Raw genomic sequence first — 14,536 nt, forward strand, 5'->3', positions numbered from 1 at the left:
TAGCTCTAGAGATAGTGCTCTGTCAGTGGAACTGAAACTGAGAAGCTGAACTTTAGTAGAATTTGCTACATGTTAATACTCTGAGCAATGATAATTTTATGACTGTTACATACCCAAGCTTAACAGGTCAGTGTTGTTTAGCCAGTGAACTGCATTATTTCTGGGCTTTGAAGCATTTGTGGTGGATGCGTAGCTTTGTTAGAAGAGGAAAGGAAGTTGGGAACAATATTTACATTTGATGTGAGGACATGTCTTTCCTGGGAGACTTGACTGAGGACTTCAAGAAAAGTCTACAAATTAACCTTCTCTGGCTTATTTTCTGGTAGAATTCAGTGTTCTCCCAGGCTAATTTTACGTTTCTTACTCTCTAAAAGTTAATTAAGATAAAAAAAGTGGAAGCCCTGCCTTGCTTTTGAAGGCCCCTCAGGTCTCAGCCATAATCTACAAAAAAGGAATCTGGAATAGTTGCAGAATTGATTTTTATTAAGTCTTGAGGTGGGGGAGGAATTCTCTCTATAATTTGGCCAGTAAACAAACATTGATTAAGCATTTACTATGTGCTGGCTATACAAAGAAAGGCCAAAAAAAGGTCCTTGCTTGCCCTCAAGGGGCTCATGAAAATGCAAAGAACAATGTATGTACAAGATATATATGATATAAATGGATGGTGATGTAATCTCAGAGGGAAGGTGCTAGTGGCAAAGGAGATTTGAGCTAAGTCTTGAATGAAGCCAGGGAAGACACCTAAGACCAGCTAGTAGGTTTTAGATTCTGTTCCCGCTATAGTTTGTGGTAGCAAAATTACCCCAGGGATATGCCTTTCCTTAAATAACCCAGAGACTCAGAGACTACAAAGATTCAGGGATGTTGGTGTGTGTGTGTGTGTGTGTGTGTGTGTGTGTGTGTGTGGTGTGTAGGTATGTATGTGTATGTGTATGTGGGGATAGAGCCCTGGACTTAGAGTTAAGAATACCTGGGTTTAAATTCTCCCTCCCTCAGGTATGTATTAGCTGTGTGTAAAACCTTGAGTATATCCTTTAAACTCTCTGAGCCTCATTTTTGGGGATCATAATACTTGCTTCAGAGAGTAGTTGTAAGAATCGAATGAAATAATGTATATTAAGTGCTTCGCAAACCTTGAAACACTGTATAAGCTGGATTATTGGTATTTCCATTGCTAGAGCTAATAAGGGATGACTTTAGGATATGCATTAGAAATAAGTAGATTTACTTAGGGAAGGGTGGGAGGCTTCCAGGTGAGAAGAGATCTTGAAAATATGGAAGGCATCTTCAATAAAATTCCCATTTTGGCCATGGACAGAAGAATGGGGATCTTACCCCTTAATGGTTGGTAGTAAGAAATTTGATGATCCCTGCGTTAGAGTGGCCATTCTAATTAAATTTTTTTAAACATCTGATAAATAATTCGCTTTTTGTGGGAAGGGGTGTAAATTGTAAGAAGGGAATGTTGCCTCCAAAAAGTAATTAAAATTTCATGTAGTTTACATAATGGGGATTTGGTATGTGCTCATATGGTATCACCACGTGGAACATGCTAGGGTACTGCTTTCAGGGGGCTAGAGGCCTGGTCTAAGCCCAATCTCTCCTAGAATATGAACCAATTTTCCAAAGTTGTTTTTTTTTTTCTTAATGGTACTAGTCCTTAAACCAGTAGTCAATGTCCTTGGTTTTATTGAAGACTATGCTACCAAGATCAATTAATTCTGCATCCCATATACGTAATTTATTTTATTGGTCAATTATTTTTTTAAAATCAGCAGCGAATTGTTTCAATGATTATTGCTTGGTGGTGTAGTTATAAATCTGGTACTTGCTATACCTCCTTTCTTTTTAACTGTTTTCATTATTTTCTTTGAGATTTTTGACCTCATGTTCTTCCAGATGATTTTTTGTTACTATTTTGTCTACTTTTAGATTAATTTTTTGGTAGTTTGATTAGTATAGTACTAAATCAATATTAATTTAGCTAGTAATGTAATTTTTATTGCATTATTGTGGTCCAACTGTGAACAACTAATATACCTCTAATTATTTGTCTATCCTTATTTTTATAAAGAATATTTGGTAACTTTACTCATATAATTCTAGTGTCCTTGAAAATGGATTTTAGATATTTTATGAATCCTGTAGTTATTTTGAATACAATTTCTTTTTCTCTCTCTTCTTAGTTTTACTAATAATATAAAGGCTGCTGATTTTTGTGAATGTGTCTTATATTTTGCAAATTGAACTACCTGGAAATAGGGGAAAATAGACAATAAGACTAAAATAATTGGTGACTTCAGTGTGCCCCTTTCAAGCCATAGACAAATCTAACAAAAAGGTAAAGGTGAAAGAAGTTAAGAACCTGAATAAATTTTTAGAAAAGTTAGATATCTCTGAGAATTAGTGAATAAGACCAGAAAGGATTATTCATTGTTTTTGTATTAATATTAGTTTTTCAATTAATTTTTAGTTGAATCTCTAGGGTTCTCTAACTAATCCATCGTATCATCTACAAAAAAGCTATAATTTTGTTTCTTCTTTGCCTGTACTTATTCCTTCAGTTTCTTTTTCTTGATCTATTTTTTTATAGCTAGCATTTCTAGAATTGTATTAAATAATAGTGGTGATTATGGCCATCTTTGCTTTACCCTGTTCTTTTTGGAAAGGTCTCTAGCATTTACAAAAATATGACAGATGATGAAATATTGCCTATTAAGGAAAGATCCATTAATTCCTGTGATTTTTAATGTTTTAAAAATGTAAATAGGTGTTATATTTTGTTAAAACCTTTTAAAATCTATTGATATCTATAATAATATTCTTTTTCTTTTCTAGGATATTTATAATTTTCCTAATATCGAACCAATGGTGCATTCCTGGTATAAATCCAACCTAATCATATTGCATAATCTTTTTAGTATGTTGCGGTAACTTTTTCGTTAATATTTATTTAAAATATTTATATCAATATTGATTAGAGATTTGGTCTGTAGTTTTTTTCTGTGTTCTCTCTCATCATCATCATCATCTTCATCACCATGTATTAGGATCCTATTTGTATCATAGAAGAAATTTGGTAGGATATCTTTTCCCTCCATATTTTGGCAAATAGTTGACCCATTTGTTTTTCTGTCTTCTTGTCCATGTAATGGGACAAAATAGTTTCTAATTATTTCTATTATTTCCCTTTTTATTTTTGCATTTTCCTGTCTATCTCTTAAAATTAAATTAGCTAAAAAAATGAATAGCTTACCTTCTTTTACTGATTTTTGAAATAAAAACAACCCCTCATTTGATCAATGTAATTAAATTTTTTTATCTCTTCTTTATTTTCAGAATTTACATTTTTAAAATTTGGAGTTTTCATTTGTTTTTCCTAGATATTTGTGGTTGAACCCCCAGTTCATTAATCAACTACTTTTAGCTTGTGCTGCTGAAATAAATTAGACCTGCATATTTACCCCTAAGGAATACTTGGGTTATATCCCCCAATTTTTTGAGTGTTGCCTCATTGTAGTCCTTTTTGATGGAATTATCCATTGTTTCTATGACTTAATCTTTGACTCACCAATTCTTTAGGATTAAATTATTTAATCTTCATTTAAATATAAATCATCCCTTCAAAAAGCCTATATTGCTTTTAATTTTTATTGGATCATTGAATATAAGGATGTTTTACATTTTTTGCTTTTCTTCATTTATTTATGAGGTTTGTAAGCTTTAGCACATAGTTAATTTTTTTTAAAGGTACCATACATAGGTGGGAAATATGTATTTTCCTTTCATCTCCTGTTCAGAAATTCCTAAAGACATCTAACTTTCCTAAAATTTTATTGAGGTTCTTAACTTCTTTCTTGCATATGTTTTTGTTAGATTTCTATAGATCTAAAGGCATCACATTGAGGTCCCCAAGTATTTTAGTCTTACTGTCAGGCTTTCCCAGTTTTTAGTTTATTTTAAATTACTTAATGTTATGTGACCTAATGTGCACATGTCAAATACTGATATTATTTCATTACCAATGGTACCTTTAAACATGATTAAGTTTATTTTTTCTGATGCTTTGTCTGAAATTGTGATCTCCATACCTATAATTTGAATTCACCTCAGGCATACTAAATTCTGATCCAACAACTCATTTTAATCTTTGATAATCTTTATATTTCAACTATATTTCTTGTAGAAACTTATTTTTGGATTCAGTTTTATATTCATTTCTCCTTCCCCCTCCATTTTGTTAATAAATCATTCCACTCAAATTCTACGATTGTTAATTATGTTTTTCTCACCATCATATCTTCTTACACCTTTTTCCTTTATTTTTCTCCACCTTAACCTTTACAAAGAATCAGAAGGTGACAGAAGATAAATATTCTTGGAGAGGGTAGGCAGGCAGAATTTGGTCTTGCCTATCCAACCCCTCCCTGTAATTTAGATGCTGTTGTAACTGCAGTACCTCTCTGGTGCTGATTCACACCCTCCGCTGTAATCTCTGGCTTCTGTTGTCCTCTCTTGGTGGTCCATTGTAGGGCTTGGCTTTGGCCTGTTTCTGTCTCTTTATCCTCACATATTCCCCATTTTGGGACTTGGTTTCTTCTCCTGATATGGCCCTGATAGGCCCTAATCAGTTATTAGGGACCAACCTGGTTTCAGGCTTCCTGTAAATGATACCTGGCATGTGCACCTGGTTTTTGAGCTGGTTTGTCTTCTTCTGTGGTTCTGAGTGCTCTGAAACATGACCTAGTGACCTAATGAGGAATAGCTCTGTCTTCTGATGCTGTCCCAATAGTCCAGGGCTGGAATTTCCTACCTTCATTTATATGACCTGGCACTGACTTCACTCTCTCTACATCCCTATTTGCTCAGAGATCCCATAGGTTTCAATTCCTACTTACCAAAGCTTGTTCTTGGTGAGGCCCTTCTCTGAGGGCCTCCGGGCACCTGGCCATTTTCTTATGCAGTTGTGGATTAGATGTAAGCTCTTACTGCTGTTTCTGATTGGTCCTCTTGATCATTTTCTATCTGTTACTATTTTATATATCTTTGCTAGGTTTTTGTGGGAGACTTGGTTTCCTCTAGGACCTCACATTGCCATCTTAATTGAAAGTCCTGGCTCAATTGTTATACCAGAAATCACTTGCCTGTCACCTTGTACTTTTCAGATTGCTTTTACATATAATCTCATTTAATAACTGCCCTGTGAGGGAGATAGGATAGGTGTTATCAGGCTAATTCATAAGTGAATCAACTGCAGTGCAGAATTGCCCAAAGGACTTATTCAAGGTCACACAGTAAGTCTGTGGCATAATCCACATGAGAACTCAGAATTCTTTTGCACTAGAGCGTAATGTTTTATAATAATGAGCCAAAACAGCAAAACAAAACAAATAACCTCTCAGACTTGAAATAGAAACATTTTTAATTCTTTGTCAAAAAGTTGTAGTTTTAAAAATAAAGATATTTAAAGAACTAAGCAAACCATCACCCAGCACGATCCTATGACTATGAGTCCATGATACACATATAATTCTAGCTACAGTACCTTTTAAAGGGTGTTTGATGAGCTATGTGGATCAGAAAAGGGAAAAAAACCCAAAAAACAACTGAGGAATGACCTGGAAAAAAACCAAACCAAACCAAAACATGAGAATTTGGGAGTGGAATAGGAGAGGGGAAGCTAGGTGGAACAGTAGACAGAGTGCCAATCCAGGAAGACTCATGTCCCTGAGTTCAAATCCTTCCTCAGATACTTACTAGCTATATGACCCTGAACAAGTCACTTAACCCTGTTTGCTTCAGTTTCCCCGTCTGTAAAATGAGCTGGAGAAGGAAATGGCAAACCACTCCAGTATCTTTGCCAAGAAAGCCCCAAATAGTGTCATGAAGAGACAGACATGACTGAACAAAAACTGAATAACAAAAAAGACTCTGTTAGTGTATTCTGGGATCATAGAGTTAGAACTCTAAAAGCCCTTAGAAATCCTCTGTTCCAACCCATCATTTCAAAGATAAGGACGCTGATGCCTAGAAAGGCTAAATGTTTTGACCAAGGTTCTGAAAGCACCAAGAGCCAAAGTTGGAATTCAAACTTGATTCTCTGATTTCAAAACCAGTAGTCTTCCCACTGTATGAATCTTTTCTGTTTTTTTATACATAAAGGTCCCTATGGGTGGCATATTGATTCAGTTTTATTTTTATTTATTTATTTTTTGCAGCAGGGAAGGCAGGGCAATTGGAGTTAAGTGACTTGCCCAAGGTCACACAGCTAGTAAGTGTGTCAAGTGTCTGAGGCCAAATTTGAACTGAGGTCCTCCTGACTCCAGGGTTGGTGCTCTACTCACTGTGCCACCTAGCTGTATGAATCTCTTCAAGAATTTGTGAAGCAGAAAAGGTGCAGTTTGCCTTATGGTAATGGAAAGAATTAGCATTCCTGGATCTGGGATTTAGTGTCAACTACTTTTAATGGAGTGAGACCCTTAAGGAATCCCCAAGTGCCAATAAAGGTATTAGTGGATGTTAAAAGATAATAAATAGATAAAAAGATAATTAAAAGCCAGTTGTTACAAGATATAAACAAATCATTAATAAAGTTTCCTTTTGAACATGGAACCAAAAGGGTTAAACAAACATAATCAACTTACCTGAAGTGATATCCAGTTGCCTTAAGGCTCAGGTGAAAAGCTGTAGTTAGGGTCTGTGAATGCTGTGTCCCCCCAAAATGCTGACCCCTTCTCCAAATGTCTATAGTTACTACTTATAGGAACCATTATAGTTACTTCATAATCTACCTCTTGCATTTGGGGCAACTCCTAGAGATTTTGGGGGGAATAATTTTAACTGATAGTCATTCAGTAATGATTCCATAAAGGAAAAATTACCTATTGTTGAATAGACCTCTATATAACTACTAAAACTTCTATATTACTGACTCCTTCAAAAATGACCCCTAAAGGAACTTTAGACGTGAGTTCAGATGGCATGGTGACGTATTAGTCTGATAATTCCTTTCATTATAATAATTTAAAGATTTTAGCCCATTTTTTCCTTCAAACTTGTGCCAACTTTACTCTGATTGGAGCTTTAATAATACTAGTGAGCATTTACATAGTACTTTAAGGTTTGCAAAGCACTTCCTGTATAACAACTCTTTGTTAACATTTTCTTTCAAGGCTTTGGACTACTTTATATCTACTCCCAGCTCTGTTATGTCTTGCCATACTCCTTTGGCCAAAAGGAGTAAAATTCTGACTTGGATACAACAGGTATTTATTGAGATCCTGTCTGGCACAATTTAGGACTTTGCAGTGAAACACTAGCTATGAACTTTAATCATAGTAATAAGGTCTGATATTTCTATAATTTATGAGGCATTTATATTTTCTCGTTTGAGCCTCAGAACTGTCCCACAAGACAGTTAGTATTATGGCTGGCCTCCTGGCTGTTCCACAAACAAGATGCTCCATCTTTTGGTTCTGGGCATCTTTTCTTGCTGTCTCCCATGACTGGAATACTCTCCCTCCTCATGTCTGCCTACTGACTTCCCTGACTTCCTCAAGTCCCAACTCAAATCCCATATTTAACAGGAAATCTTTGCTAAGCCCTCTCAATTTTAGTGCCTTCCCTCTGTTAATTATTTCCTGCTTTCCTGTATATAGTTTGTTTTGTATATTTTTGTTTACATCTTGTCTCCCCCCTTTAGACTGTAAGCTCCTTGAGGGTAAAGCCTATCTTTTGCCTCTTGTATTCCCAGCTTTTAGCACATAGTAGGTACTTGATAAGTATATACTGCTTAATTGGTTATGCTGGCTCGCAAGACCCAGGTTCAAATCCTATTTATTCCATCTTTAAAATAGCTCTCTATTCCAAGCTCATTAGCCTTATAATGGAGACCTTCCTTAAAATGAGCTGGACATCATAAATAATAATTTACCTTATACATATTTTTAAGAACTTTAAATATAAAGCACACCAATCTTCATTTTGTAGTGCCGAAACTGAGACCCAGATAGGTCTAGTGCCTTGCCCAAGGACAAACCACTCAATCTCTCTGGACCTCAATTTCCTTATCTATTAAATGGGGATAGTGGTTGGATTTAATGGCTTCTAAAGTTACAGCAACAAGGGCAAGCTAATCCTTTGTAGGCATTTTCAGGGTAATTGTAATAATAGATAAGACAATGGGAATGATATATTCTCCGTGTTATTCCCACAGTTTTGATTTTGTCTGCTAGGTCTCTATATTTCAAAAGCTTTTCATCCCACTTAATTTGGAAGTTATAAGTATTTGGTTTGGTGACATCTGTTTGTAATCTTGTTCTCAAATGTCCGATGAGGGCAAAAGTTTTTTCTGTGATGATGCTTCATTTCGATTCTTTTTCCTGTCAGTATTGCTGCTCGTCTCATTTGACTCCTTGTGGTTCATTGCTTATATACCACATTCTCTTACTCTTAGGTGGGCTGGCTGGACTTCAGGCAATGTGGAGAAGTGATTTGGGGGTGTGGGGAAGGAGTGCTGGACATTGGCTATTATTTTCCTAGAGAAAGAACAGGTGGTAATGAAAGGCTATTTCACCTTATTTTGCTCCTCCACTTTTTAAATGGGTTTTCTTTTTTAATTGCTTCCCACCCCAAGCTGAACATACTTGGGTTAGATGTATAATACGAAGGGCAGAATAAATCCAACCCAACCACAGAGAGCAAGAAATAACATTCATTTCAGAAATGCAATACAATATAAAGCCTATGTTAGAGTCCAATCTATGAAAAAAAATTTTATGGTTCCATTAGTAATTTAGTCATTCCCCACCCACCCTTAATATACTCCTAGGCTGTAGAAATGAAATACTTTTTCTGTAATAAGTCTTTTGAACATGTCATTGGGGCTGTTTGGCTATAAAAATGATTCAAGAGGGGGAAGAGAAATAATACTGCTTAGCTCTCCTATAGCGTTTTATGTCTGAAAATTGCTTGACAAACATTAATTAGTAATAGAGTGTTCCCCTCCCAAATTAATGAGTAATTACTCAAATGAATCTCTTAAATATGTGAAGACTATCAACAGCACTGAAATAATGGAATCTCAGGTAGATCGATGAAAAAATACCATCGACCAGCTAGTGTTGTGTAAGAATTGCATTCAAATAAGTTCACTGAACCAAGAAATCCATATGTTCCCAAGTTGCTGGGGAGCCTTCTTTGTTTTCCTGGATTAAGTTAAATTTCTTTAACCATATGCTGCTCTTTTCAAGTGACAGAAAAGGCTTAAGCATGTTAATTGAAATCAAGGATGTGTGTGTGTGTGTGTGTGTGTGTGTGTGTGTGTAAGACACCAGTTACTTATGGGATCGTTTATCTTAATGCTTTCTGTCCTAATTGTCGATGGCTTGTTAGCTCAGTGGTTAAGAGCATTGTGCCTATGAGGACAAGGTCACGGATTCCGTATGGTGCAGCTGGCTTTGTTGTCTTTGGACCATAAATATGTTCACAATAGGAATGGGCAAAGCTAGTGAAAGTATTAGCACAAAACTATCCATACTAGTGTAAAAATAGCTGTCAAAGTGTATAGAAAGAGAATTCTGCCACTTTCTAGTTGTGTGACCTTGGGCAAATCATTTTGCTTGTTTGACCTCCCTGTTAAAATTGTCTAGGATCCTTCAATAGAATGTAAGCTCCCTGATAGCAAGAACAAGTCTGTTTTCTGTCTTCATCTCCAGCTCAGAGCTCAGTGCCTGACATATAGTGAGAATTTAATAAATACTTGGAAGATATTATTATGTTTAAAATAATCAATGCTCTGATACATTTGAATGGTGGTAAAATGACAAGGTTTCATAACATAAAAAGTTACCTCTATTTGATAGTCAGTCCCTTTTGATCTCATGTCTAGGGGAACCCCTGCCTCTTGTAAAAGCCCATTATTAAGATCTAGCAGAATCAGGACACTCCAGAAGGACTTTGGATGTTTGTTGAGAAATGAAAGTGACAAATTGTTTCCCTATGGGGAATTCCATTTGTGACTCCATCAAATGACATCATAGGGTTTTTCACCAAACCAGGAGCTCTGAAGCCCAGAAGTTTGATTGGCTATATAGTTTTGCCTGGTGGCCTGGTTCTATGGGGATTTTCCTTCACTGCTAAGGTGAATATCATTTTAATATGGGGAGCTAGTGTTGTTTTTTTCCCTTCAGCACCTTGACCTCTAATCTCATCCAATATTTACATATTTAAGGAGTGAATTCTTTAGATTTTCCTTTCCTATTTCCCTCTTCTGAGTGGGAAACTGGGAACAGGAGACTTCTTGAATTAGGGCAGGACATATGCAGAGAGAGAGAGAGACAGAGAGAGACACAGACAGAGAGACAGAGAGACACAGACAGAGAGAGACAGAGACAGAGAGAGGGACAGAGACAGACAGACAGGGAGAGAGGGAAAGAGAAACTGGAGTGAGGAACCTTTCTGTTTAAGGCAAGAAGATGGGAAGGACATATTAGGAAGTATCAGGAAAGTCCTAGTTTCTTTTATTCCCAATCAACCCCTAGCTCTACGTAGACTCTTGGCATTCTAGGATGCTTCCTCTGTGTTCATAAACAAAAAAGCTCATTAAAATGTGCCTTGTTCTCTTTCCACGCTTTTTTGAAGGGTAATTGCCTGACTGGATAGTATTTCTCCTACTCCTGTGGTCTTTTGACCTATAGTCCAGAGCTCATTCCCAAGAGTTCTAAGTCCCCATGAATTTGTAGGGACTTTCATCCTCTATGAGGCATGTGGGATGTCAGCCCTTCCCCTTCTAGGATGCAGGTGAAATAATGGAAGATAGGTTTGTGGCATTTGCTTCTCCCATGGGGGTTGAACCAACAGACGGGGGATTAGTAAACCTTGGGATTTGTAGCTGACTGAGGCATTTTGGTGAAACTCTTCTGCTCTTACACATCGATGTATTATATTGTTTATGTGTGTTGTCTCCTTTTATTATTATGTGAGATCTTCGAGAGCTCTTTGATCTTGTGTTGTGTTCCCAGTGCTTTGCGCATGGTAAGTCCTTAATAAATGTTTTTCCATATTCTCTTCATTGATTCACTCATTTATGGCATTTAAAAACCATCCTTCTGTCCTGGAGCTTTTCAGGAACTCTGCACAGTATAATTAATCATGAATTCAAATACTAATAGCCTCCCCTGCCCCGCCCCGGGATAAGCAACATTTGCTCTCAGTGAAATTGTGAAATAAGTCTTATTTGTCTTTAGTGTTCTCAGCCCTGCCCCCCCCCCACCTTTTTGAGCTCTTCTCCTCCCTCCCATGGTTTCTTCTCTCTACCATTCAGATACTTGGTGCCCTTATTCTTAAGGGAAATGGTTTCCATCCTTCCACAAGAAGATTGGGATACTGGGGTCATTTCTTGGCCATGTTGCCACAAACATATCGTCTCCTGCTCCCAGCTCCTAACTTCAGTTGCTTAATGATCAGTGCTTTGATTGAAAATCCCCTTAGAAAAGAGGAGGATTGGAGAATCCAGGCCCAGTCTTAACTGTTTTCATAGGGCCGTAGGATCATAGATTTATAGCTAAAAGGTACCTTAGAGGTCATGTAGCCAAATTCCCTCATTTTACAGATGAGAAAACTGAGGATCAAAAGGTTAAGGGATTAGCTCAGGGTCATACTGGTGGTAAATGTCTTTGTTATTATTGTTCAGTCGTTTCAGCTGTGTCTGACTTTGTGACCCCATTTGGGATTTTCCTGGCAAAGATACTAGAGTGGTTTACCATTTTCACTCTCTAGCTCATTTTACAAATGAGGAAACTGAGGCAAACAGAGTTAAGTGACTTGCCCAGGGTCACACAGCTAGTAAGTATCTGAGGCCGGATGTGCATTCAGGAAGATGAGTCTTCCTGACTCCAGACCTGGCGCTCTATTCACTGTACCACCTAGCTGCCCATGGTAAATGTCTTAAGTGGGATTTAAAAACAGGTATTTCTCACTGCAATCCAACATTCTACCTGTTACATCATTCTGCTCCTTTCTTCCTCCTGTATTACCCCCAGTAGAAACCAGGATTCCAAAAGAAATGATCAACGAAGAAGGAAGGAAGAAAGGAAGGAAAGAAAGAAGCACCTAGTGAAGGGATGGGGAACCTGTAGCCCAGAGGCCACATGTGGCCTTCTAGGTCCTTGGGTGAGGCCTTTTGACTGAGTCCAACTTTCAAGAAAAAATCCTTTTATTCAGGGGATTTGTTCTGTGAAATTTGGATTCAGTCAAGGGGCCGCACTTGAGGACTTAGAAGGCCACATGTGGCTTCTGGGCTGCAGGTTCCCCACCCCTGACCTAGTGTCTGCCATGCACTATGCTAAGCATTTTACAAATACTGCATCATTTGATCCTCACAAGAACCCAAGACAATAGGTGCTGTTATGATCTCATTTTATATTCGAGGAAACCTGAGGCAGATAGAAATTAAGTGACTCGCCCAGGGTTACACAGCTAGGAAGTGTTGGAGGCCAAATTTGAATGCAAGTCTTCCTGGCTCCAGGTCCTGTGCTCTATACATTGCATTACCAACTGCCCCTAAACAAGAGGAAAAGATACGGCCTTGATTTATCTGAGCCAGCCAACAGATTTGTGTTGGCATGTGAAGTTTGTGGAAAAAGAATTTGTACCCTAAGTCTCCCTACATATTTAACCCCTGCAAACCGTGCTGTTCTTAGGGTGACATCAGTTGGAATGATTGTTCTTGGTCCTGCTGCTAGCATAGACAGTGACAATGTGGTGTGTGTATTACAGAGAGTACTGGATGCAGGATACCTGCATTTAGTTCTGGGCTCTGGTATCTATTAGCTGTAAGACCACAGTCAAATTGCTTAATCTCTCTGTATCTCAATTTCCGCATTTATAAAATGAGGAAATAATACTTCCCTACTTATCTCACAGGGTGGTCATGAGGCAAAAACTCACAAATGAGAGCTATTATTATTCTGAGAGGGACCTGGTAGAGGAGAAGGAGGTGGCCAGCTGATGGTAAGAAGGCCTGGGGCTCCTAATAGTATGATCAGCATGTAAAATCCACTGAGGCAGAGCTGTGGAGGCTGTACCTGTATCTTTTTTACATAGCTCTTTTAGGCAATAGATACTTTTTTGTTATTTCTTTTCCTCTTCATGGCTGTCCTTGAAAAAAAAAATGTGTTTTAGGGAGTGGCGGTGGGTAATTAACATATAGTATGATTTGCCCTTGGGGCTGGAGGGGCTAAACTCCATAGGAATGGCCCTGGGTGCTCGAGGCTGGGACAAGAGCCTAGCAATTATAAATTATTCCATCTTCCCTTGGGCTGGGCTCCTTTGCCCCAATTTGCTTATCACGTCGCAACATAGATTTCCAAAGCATATTGCCTATTTTCCAGGGAGAGGGGTTGTCAGAGTGATTTGCTGTCCTGTTGCCTGTACATTCTAGTGGTGTGTTAGTCGCCTGCTCGCATTCACACCGCCCCAAGTGAGGAGGCTGGCTGACAACATCAGGTGGCCTTATTTCTTCTTATTACTCATTTCAATATTTGGTATGATTGCTGTCTAGTCCTGCTGGTGGCGGTTGATATTTTTGCTGCACGAGGAGGATAGCTAAGCCAGGGAAATAGAAAGGTAGCAATATTGTCGGCTTGAGGAAGTCTGGCTAGTTTATTCCTGGGTTATAGACGACTCCTTTTGAAATCTCAGTCATATGGACAAATCTGACGTATGCTGGTCCTTAAGGAAACACTGGGGTTGGGGGAAAAGCAGTTCCTGTCTAGAAGGGGGCAGGCTGGGATTGGGAGCTGAGCAAAGTAAACCAGAAAGCTAGACTAGATCAAGTACCAGGGTATTTTTTTCTATAGGGATCTAGAAGGCTGAGCAAAGCAGCAAAACCGTTACAGCAGTAGAGTGAGCCTGGAAGATCATTATTATCATTCACTCATTTTTCAATTGTGTCCAATTCTTCGTGACCCTGTTTGGGGTTTTCTTGGCGAAGATACTAGAGTGGTTTACCATTTTCATTCTCTAGCTCATTTTACAAATGAGGAAACTGAGGCAAACAGGGTTAAGTGACTTGCCCAGGGTCACACAGCTAGTAAGTGTCTGAGGCCGGATTTGAACTCAGGAAGATGAGTCTTCCTGACTCCAGGACTGGTACTCTATCCACTACAGTACCTAGCCGCCTTACATTACTAGATTGAGGTCAGAAGAGATGATTATTTGTCTGACTAAGCTTCTCTCCCCAAAGCTTATCGCTTTACGGCAGCAGCTTGCATTTTTTCCAGATACCTCCTTCAGAGGTACAGCCTCCACCTGGGCTACAGTATTATCTTTTGCATGTAGGGGGCTACTCTTAGAGTTTTCTCGATCTCTTAGTTTGTTACCCATCAGACTGACTTCAGGGGTGGTCATCTGGTGAGAAGGTAAGGGCACACCTCTCTGCCTTGATAGGAGGGCCTCTACCTCATCCTTCTTCCTTGGATCTACTGAAGCCCTTAGGAGATAGACTCTCAATGAAATCTCATAGAATTTAGAG

The sequence above is a fragment of the Trichosurus vulpecula genome, chromosome 9 (assembly GCF_011100635.1).
Source record: "Trichosurus vulpecula isolate mTriVul1 chromosome 9, mTriVul1.pri, whole genome shotgun sequence".
NCBI lineage: Eukaryota > Metazoa > Chordata > Mammalia > Diprotodontia > Phalangeridae > Trichosurus > Trichosurus vulpecula.